At 42.8% G+C, this 8,967-nt stretch overlaps 1 long non-coding RNA gene across 1 annotated transcript; it reads left to right on the forward strand.

Moving 5' to 3' along the window:
* The first annotated feature begins 5,039 nt into the window (after window positions 1-5,039).
* Window positions 5,040-6,460, forward strand: LOC127195191 (uncharacterized). The gene is made up of 4 exons (XR_007831368.1): window positions 5,040-5,085; window positions 5,315-5,376; window positions 5,831-5,943; window positions 6,341-6,460. It is a non-coding gene; the product is annotated as an uncharacterized LOC127195191 (long non-coding RNA).
* The last annotated feature ends 2,507 nt before the right edge of the window (window positions 6,461-8,967 follow it).

The following is an 8,967-nucleotide window of genomic DNA, read 5'->3' on the forward strand; positions in this document are numbered from 1 at the left end:
GGGAAAAGGGTAAATAGGGTGCGCCTTATGGTCCGAAGAATACGGTAGTTTTTATTTAAGGGAAACGCTATGGTTTTTCTAGTCCCCCTACAAAATGAAGAGCATTCGTTCCTGTTGAAGTAACATGTCTGGTTGTCTACCTAAATCGTTTGTATCATGGGTTGGGATATAGGGCAAGACTCTCAACTGAAAAGTGAGAACAAGCCGAGTTCCTGCTTTGTTTCTTCAGTCCTAAGACCCTGGAAGTGCCCCTTCATTTCTCCGAACTCAACTTCCTGCTTTATAAATAGAACAAAATACCAGCCATAGCAACAGCTCGCTGTGCATGTTGGTGAGACAATGGCCAGAACAATCCCAGCCCTATCGCTAACCCATGATGAATGAAAACATTAATATTCATTTTTTTCCCAGACAGCACATGTAACACTTCTGGCTTTTAGAGAATTAAAAAAAAAAAAAAATTTAGAAGGTGTACCCTCTTCTTGAACTTTCCCTATGCTAACTATTACAGAGACTCATGAATTTATATACCATTACAGAACTAATGAATTTGTATATGTTTACTGAAAGTAAAATTTTACTAACATGCACTTTCTAGGAATTTTGAAAAACATGCTTAAGAAATAGGATTCTTATGTCTTGTGTGATTATATTTCCAGCTTTTCAATCCTATTCTATAACAACCAGGCTCCTTTTGGAGAGTTTCCTCTTATTTTAAAATCTAAGTCTGTTCTCAAAAATTCCTTGGAACTAAGTTTGCTGAAGCACATTAAAAAATATGCTGCTTAAGAGACTCGAATAGTATATACTCACTCATAACTGGACACTAGCCCAAGGGACATGGCTCATGAAAGTCTTCACTTACCAGGAAAGTGGGACAGAGGTTAGCACATCCTAAGGTGAGAGAAATATAGGAGATAGGGAAATAGACGGATCCAGAGGGTCCTAGAAACCTACAAGAAGAACACTATGATGGGAGGATCTGAGCCCAGGGGTTCTGCTTGATCTATGGCACCAAACAAGGACAATACATGCACTCATCATCAAACCCCTACCCTGACCTAGCCAAGGGCCAGGACATTCTCCACAGTTAAGTGGAGAGTGGGGACTGACTTTCACACGAACTCTGGTGCCCCATATTTGGCCATGTCCCCTTGACGGGGCGGCCCAATGGCACTTGGAGGAAGGATAGCAGACTACCAAGAAGAAACTTGATACCCTAGCATCATATTCAAGGGGAGGAGGTCCCCATCAGTCACAGTCATAGGGAAGGGGAATGGGGTGAAAGCAGGAGAGAGGGAGGGAGGAATGGGAGGATGCATGGGGTGGGATAGCAATTGAGATGTAATATGAATGATTTTATTTTTCAATAAAAAATATGCTGCTTATAATACTCAAAAGAGCATGTTTTCCCCTTGTGAGGAGTCACAGAGATTGAGGACTTGGGAGCCTGCACATGCTCCTGGGTGAACACAGGGGTCCTGGCTCTGAAGGTGGGACTTCCACTTATCAGCTTAAACCTGACCTTGAGAAGGTTCTGCTATTCTTCTGAGCTCTGGCTTTGCACCTACTAAAGATGGGGACAATCTGGAAGTGGCTGCCATAGCTTAGGTACAGCATTCAGCTGCTCCCTGAGGGAATTGTAAGTTAGGAATTATGATTTGATTCTTAGATCCCATGCTTTAAAATAAGCTCATTGAGTGTGACTGAGGGAAAAGCTACTCGGAGGGAAAAAAAAGTTGTGCTAATTACTTAAATTTATTCTTGTAGGCTTGGTTAAATTCCTCTGGAAAGGTAGAAATACCTTAGGAAAAGAGCATTTGGAAAGTTAATGGCCTTGCTTTTGTCTTCTTTTTACACAACATATTCATGATTTCAGTGGTAAGTGCATGAACTGGCAAGAGATGGCTGTGAAATATTTTTTCCTATAGATGACTAAGGTTTAGAAATACATCTTATACAGCAGATTATTATTGTGGGTGTGGGTTTGGGTCTCTTGAATCCCAGGCTGGCTTTGAACTTGATGTGTAGCTATGGATGACCCTGAATTTCTGATCTTCCTGCCTCCACCTCTTGGGTGCTAGGGTTAAAGTGTGCGTAGCCACGCCTTGTTTATATGATAGGGGAGCCTTGAACCCAGGGCCTTGTGCATGGCAGGCAGGAACTCACATACCAAACTGCAGAACCACATCCCTAGTCCCTTTTATATTTTGCATGGCCCACAAGTTGTTGCAGCATTGTGGGAAATGAGTGTCGGGCAGAGGTTTAAATACCCTGGCATCAGACAGACCTGGGCTTCTGAAGGTTTTTCTAGCTTGGGCTAAACCATCCTTGGTTGGTTTGTTTGTTTTTTAACCTCAGTTTATCATCTGTGAACTAGACAGAAAAGAAGGCCATTTGTCTTTGTAATTTCTACTCTGCCTGGCAGGTGGTTCCGGTGAGAAATTCTCCTTACCAGGCACTCCAATTAGGCTTCTATTTCCCTGATGTGCTTAAAAAGGCCTTCCTTGCCTGCCCGCCCGCCCACTCCAGCCAGCTCCCATACAGATGCCATTCGTGGGTCTATAGCTCCTTCCTTACATTTTCCTCTTGGTTAATTCCTAATCTAAAGAGACTCCATCTTGATCACCAGCCTGCAGGACCTACTTGGGACCTGCTGCTGCTGCTGCTGATCAGTGCCTCTCCTGACTTGAACAGCCATCATTCCTTTACACCAATATCCCTATGGGCACCTTCGCACAGCCCCTAAAGGTCTCCCTGTAGATCATGGTGTATAAGCCACACAGAAAACAGACTTGGGGATATACATAGAGCTGAAGGATGCCTCTACATAGATTTTTACATTGATTTTCCTATGCAGAAATAAGATAAAAACACGAAAAGACTGTGTAAACTATAAAGCGCTTCTTCAATGTGTCTCCTCATGGTATCTGCATAGGGCTTCGTGTGTGTGTGTGTGTGTGTGTGTGTGTGTGTGTGTGTGTGTGCGCGCGCGCGTCCCAACAGTCAGTATCAGCTATGAGCGCTCAGCTAATTTCTTCTATTGCTCTCCACCTTATTTTTTGAGACAGGGGCTCTCATGGAACACACAGCTTTCTGATTCAGGTAGAATGACCAGCCAACAAACCCTAGGGATCCACCTGTCTTTGCTTCCTCAGGGCTGGGATTACAAACATGTGTAGTCATAGATAGCTTTCTTTCTTTTCTTTCTTTCTTTTCTTTCTTTCTTTCTTTCTTTCTTTCTTTCTTTCTTTCTTTCTTTCTTTCTGCCTTTTTAATGTGGATAGGCAGGGAATCAACTTAGGTCTTCATGTTTGAGTGGCCTGACTGAACTATTCTCCTAGTCCCTAAAACTCTGAATTCTATAGAAAATGCAGAAGATGTTGTCATCTGTGTTACAACCTGTGTCAGAGAGGCGAAATAGCATGCTTAAAGATCTGTCACTACAGGGGCTTAGTGTCAGGCACTGACCAGAGCTATCCCAGTAGTCAGTAGTCACTTACCATGTGTCAATAACTGTGGCAAACCAAGTGGTATTTATTTTTCCACCTTTATATCAACACCATGAAATAAGCATCTTATAAACAGAAGAAAAGATCAGAGAAATGGCATAGTATGTTCAAGGTCTTGGACTCAAACTTTGGTCTGTTTGATCACAAACCTGAACTTATATCAGCTTCTTGAAGAAAAAAAAAAGACTGCACAATTTCTCCATTAAAGAGAGATTAGATCATATCTGGGGAGTCTTTCTGATTAAGTTCTTATAATATCTAAGCAGTCACCATGCTGGACCCAGGAAGTGCCGCCTTCAAACTTCTCAGCATTTTCTGTCTGTATTAAGATGTTGCACCAAAGGGGCCTCTTGGGACTCACCTGTCTCATGGCCTCCGACTCTGCTGGAAGACCACAGAACCTGTCACCACCTCCATTCTCTCTCTCCTCAGTAGTCTCCACCAAGGCCTGCTTTGACTGTCCTCATGACTGGCTTGAGGGAGGAGAAATGAACGCTTTTAGGAATAAACTTACCCAAAGCCTGACGGCAATGGTTGTATCGATTCCCAGCACCTACTCTTGGATGGGATAATTCTGCAGTACTGATTCTACTTCGACTCCCAGAGTTCTCTCTTGGTATTAAGATCCAGGCACCCATGGTGGTAGCTAGTTTGACAACATACCCAGTAGAGGCTCCTTTCTACACCTTATGTCATTTTCTTGTTCCTAAACTAGTATTTTCTGTGCCTCTCATGCTAACTTTCTGCACTCAAGTGGTCTCGGGATCTGTTTCTAGGGGATCGCAAGTTCAGTCAGAACTTGTAGGAGTCCCACTGCATCTTACATCGCTGGTAGTTACTTTCAACCACAAGAAGAGGGGTGGCTGTACTTAATTTCTTAGGAGTGAAATATGTTTTTCTTATTTTATTAATAAAATTTTCACTTTACGTCCCGATTGTAGTCCCTTCCCTTGTCGCCTCCTGGCCTCACCCTCCCTCCCTCATCCTTCCCTTGCCCCCTCTCCTAGTAGTCCTCAGAAAGGGAGCAGCCCTCCTCCCCTAACCTCTGACCTCAGCCTATCAAGTCTCATCTGGACTACAAGTAGCCTCTTCCTCTGTGGCCTGGCAAGGCCACCCTGCCAGGGGGGAAGTGATCAACAAGTGGGCACCAGAGTCCATGTCAGCCCCTGCTCCCCTATATTATGGGACCCACAAGGACACTGTGCTGCCTATGTACTATTTCCAAGAAGAGGGCCTACGTCCTCCCCATGCGCTGTCCTTGGTTGGTGGATCCGTCTCTGCAGCAGGCCCCTAGGAGTGAAATCTTGATCCAGCGATGTTTTGCCTTCTGTGTCTCCAATATTCCTCGGGTCCTTGAGAGTTGTCCTCTACTATAGCCTAGGACCTTAGCAACATATGGGAGAGAAAATAGACCAAATATTCTCTTGAGGGAGAATTGTTTTTTACTTTACATGGATTTCCTTAGTAAGGCCATGAACTCTGAGGGCATAATGACTTGAACATGGTATTATTTTCTTTTCTCTTTCAGACCTGGGCATTTATTGCTCGACTACAGAAGACTGGCTTTCCCCAGGTAAGGAACACATCTGAGCAGGTGAGCCAGAAAGCCATCCTTATCGTTGTTCAACAAAGGTTTATTGAACCTTAACAAGGTTTAAGCTTTAGGCTAAGCAATGTGGAACACTCATAAACACACATACACACACAGAGAGAGAGAGAGAGAGAGAGAGAGAAACACAAGAAACAGTTCCTTCCCATGGTTCATGAGTCTGGGATCAGCCATTGAAATCCCCCCTTTTCAGGGTTCATTTGTGTGGTAATACATTTCATCCCGGCGAACAATCAGAAAATCAAATTGACTTTGGTATGTTTGCTTGATTTTAAAAATATGATCCCAAGGGGGAAAATAGCCTGTCCACAGAGACAAATGATCACCAATCTCAAAATAGTTTCTCCTATTTTTTTTTTAACCCAGCCACAAACATTCCCTTTTGGATTCTTAACCTAATTTCCCAGAGTTGCCCAGTCCATCTTCTCCTCTAATTTTAATGTTCTGCCTAAGTCTTTAAGGTCTCAGTTGGTTAATGTTTAATGCTTTCTACTACCAGTGTTTGATGTTTACACTTTATTGGGTTAACCAAATTTGTAGAACAAATTAAACGTGTGCAGGTCTTTGGCAAGCCACGTTTAGATATGTGTTGCTCGGAAACCGTCTCATTGTTCAACATTGCATGCCCCAAATAGTTTCAATTAACTCTTCTTCTCCTTCTTCTTCTTCTTTTTTTTTCTTCCCCTGGCAATATCTGCATTGCTTTCAGGGAGTTATTACTTTGCAGATTTACAGATGTTACAGCCTCATCCCCCTTTGCTTCCAGAAAGCATGTTGCAGCAGAAAATGCCGCATCTGTGTGAAATGGAGTGTCAGCAACAGGTAACCTATTAAGCTAGAATGACCAAAGACCAGAAAAATATGCCAGAGGTAGAGCAGAGGGAACAGAGAGGGGGAGAATCTGTGGGGGGAAGGGGTGAGGAATGAGAGTTGGTATTTTTGTTACAACAAAGATACACACTAGAAGAAAACTTGCAGAGGAATGATATACAGTTTAGGTAAAGAATATTAATACAATTATCTGAAAAATGTATGTTTTTAACCTAATGGTTTAGTTTTAATGTGTATTCTTTTCTTCCTCCCTCCCTCCCTCCCTCCCTTCTTCCCTCCATCGTTCTCCTTTCTCTGTCTCTCTCTTTCTTTCTGTCTCTGTCTTCTGTCTGTCTGTGCTCGCGTGTGCGCGCACGCGCGCGCACACACACACACACACACACACAAGTTAGGGTACTTGCCCAGAGTAGCCAGAGGTAGCAGGTCCATTTTGAGCTGGCGTGAACTGCCTGATACAGCTGAGCTTGTGTCCTTTCAACTTAACAGCATAGACATCTCTCTGGAAACCAGTTTTTTGTTTTTTGAATAAAGTTAAAGGGTCATGTGGTTCCACGACAGAGGGGAGGCCTGAGGAAGCCGACGTTTACATTCGATGTCCAGCAATGTTGGGCCTGCCCAGCATGGCTTTGGCCAAATTCTCTTTCCAACTTCATTGAGCACCACACCATCCACAAGACAACATGATCTCTGGAGTGTCAGCTCTGAGGACCCATTCCAATCATCTGGCCCAGTTAAATAGTTAGTTTTGGGAATAAGAGGTTTATTTCACTTTTGGTTCTATGATTGCATCTGTAGGTGTGTGCACATGTGAGTGCAGGTGCCTGTGACATCCAGAAGGGGGCATCAGATCCCCAGGATCTGGAATTACAGGTGGTGGTGAGGTCCCTCACTTAGGTGCTGAGAACCAAACATGGGTCCTCTGCAGGTGCAGTGTGAGCTTTCAACTGTGGAGCCATCTCTCCAGTTTCTTAAGATTCTAGGGAGGTGAGGGTGTGGCGTACAGCTCTTTTAAAAAGATGTAACTTTCACAAATACCTTTTTCGGCAGACAACAGCTTAATTTCATATTCCTTCCCCGAGTGCCTTCATTGGGGCCATTAGCAATTCTTTCTCCATTTTCCTAAGCCGTATTTTCTTACAGCCTTGCTGAGAGATGCTGAGTTTCGACCCAGTGTGAGAAAATATTAAGATGGTTCTGAGATTTCATCACCAGACGAAAATAAGGAATCCCCAAACTGCAGGGTCATGGATGGACTTTGGGGCTCAGGTTTCCATGGGGGTCAGATTTCCTCTGGCTCCTCAAGTCTAGCAGAGAGAGGCCGGGCCTGGAGCAGTATCTGTTTTTCTGGCACCAGAACCATGGCTGAACACTAATGCGTTTAACAGTTGGACTTATTTTTAATCTACTGTATTAGGGAGTGCAAATTCAATCAAGAACAAAATGTGTTTTTGCTTCGGCATAAGCGTAGGTCCCCGACATCCCCAATGCTGTCTTATGGTCTCTTGTGCTAGGAGCTCTCCTGACATCTGACATCTTTCATAACATTAGTTTTGTTTTGTTGTTGCTGCTGTTTTGGTGCAAATGCATGTGGAGGAAGAGGAAAGTAAAATAAGGAGAAGCTAGATTCCCCCCCCCCCCCACCAGCCCCCCCCACCTTCCCCCACTCCCGCCATTAAAGAAATAATCGCAGTACAGATTTTAACAATTACTGTTCCTGCTGCAAATGTTTTTATGGATGGAATTAATAAATATCTTCAAACATCACGGCTAAGATACACTTTCAGCTTATTTTCTGTCATTGGATGGCATGGCTGGGCTTAGACTTTCTTCTCCCCCACCCACACCACCCCCCTTAGTCAAAGAAAGAGATCTTATCTCTCTCCCCAGCCTGGCTTCCCGACTTCTTTTGCCCTCCTCCCCCGGGTGCCTATTTTACTGAAACCTGACTTGCAGGTCAGGGAACTGGTAACAGATTAATTTTACTCAAGGAGGAACACTAAGAATTTTGGCCAGGACACATGAGAATCCTGTTATAATATTACCATTTTCCCCTTTCTAAATTAAATATTAGGAAAAATTAAGCCAAATAGTGACACACATGGTGCAGTGGAAAGTATTTCTCTCACAAACACTGGGAGATAAATGCTTGTGTAAGTGAAAGCACAATAAACATGCAGTATGTTAAAAAACCTAGATTATGCAGGTTTTAGAGTTATAGCTAAAAGTGGTTTAAAGTTTCATGCCTAATAATAGATTATGCCTATCACATTTCTAACCTTCATTTCTCCTCTCTTTGAAGTCCAGCCATATAAAGGTTGTTTGTTGAACCACGCTAAAGTTAAGGCAAATATTACTTAGGGTGATTCATACTGGCAAGAATTTGCAATGAAGGCAGTTGTGTGTGTGTGTGTGTGTATGTGTGTGTGTGTGTGTGTGTGTGTGTGTGTGTGTGTCTGAGGCAAAGGAAATGAAATGTTTGTAATATTTTTTGCTTGATAAATTTATTAAAACATTCTAGAAGTTTGTACATAGTTTGTACATAGACTCACCAGAAACAGATTACACTGAGCCCTGTGGGGAAGGCAGACCTTCAAGAGGGAGAAATTCCCTGGATTTCAGACATTGCCACCAGGTCACAGCAATACTTAATTAACTGAATACATTAACAGAAGGCTATAACCTAGATGTAAGAAGGGGAAAAAAGGAGAGAGAGAAAGAAAAAAAAAAAAAAGAAAAAGAAAAGGTTAAGGGAGTAGTCAAATTCATTTAATCCTCTGTTCTTTGCTTACAGATTAGCCTTTCAGAATGAGCAACTTGATTTTTTTTTTTTTTTTTTTTTTTTAAAGGATCCATTTACCTTCCAGGCCTTTTCATAGCAAAACATTTTGTAGGGTTGCAAAAGAGATTAATTTGTTGCCAGTTGCTCCATACTGGCAGGGATTCTGAATAAAGAATGCAAGCAATCTATCTTTGTTTGTAAGATATAATTAATCTGGCAGTTAAAATTCTTTGGAA

The sequence above is a fragment of the Acomys russatus genome, chromosome 11 (assembly GCF_903995435.1).
Source record: "Acomys russatus chromosome 11, mAcoRus1.1, whole genome shotgun sequence".
NCBI classification, from domain to species: domain Eukaryota; kingdom Metazoa; phylum Chordata; class Mammalia; order Rodentia; family Muridae; genus Acomys; species Acomys russatus.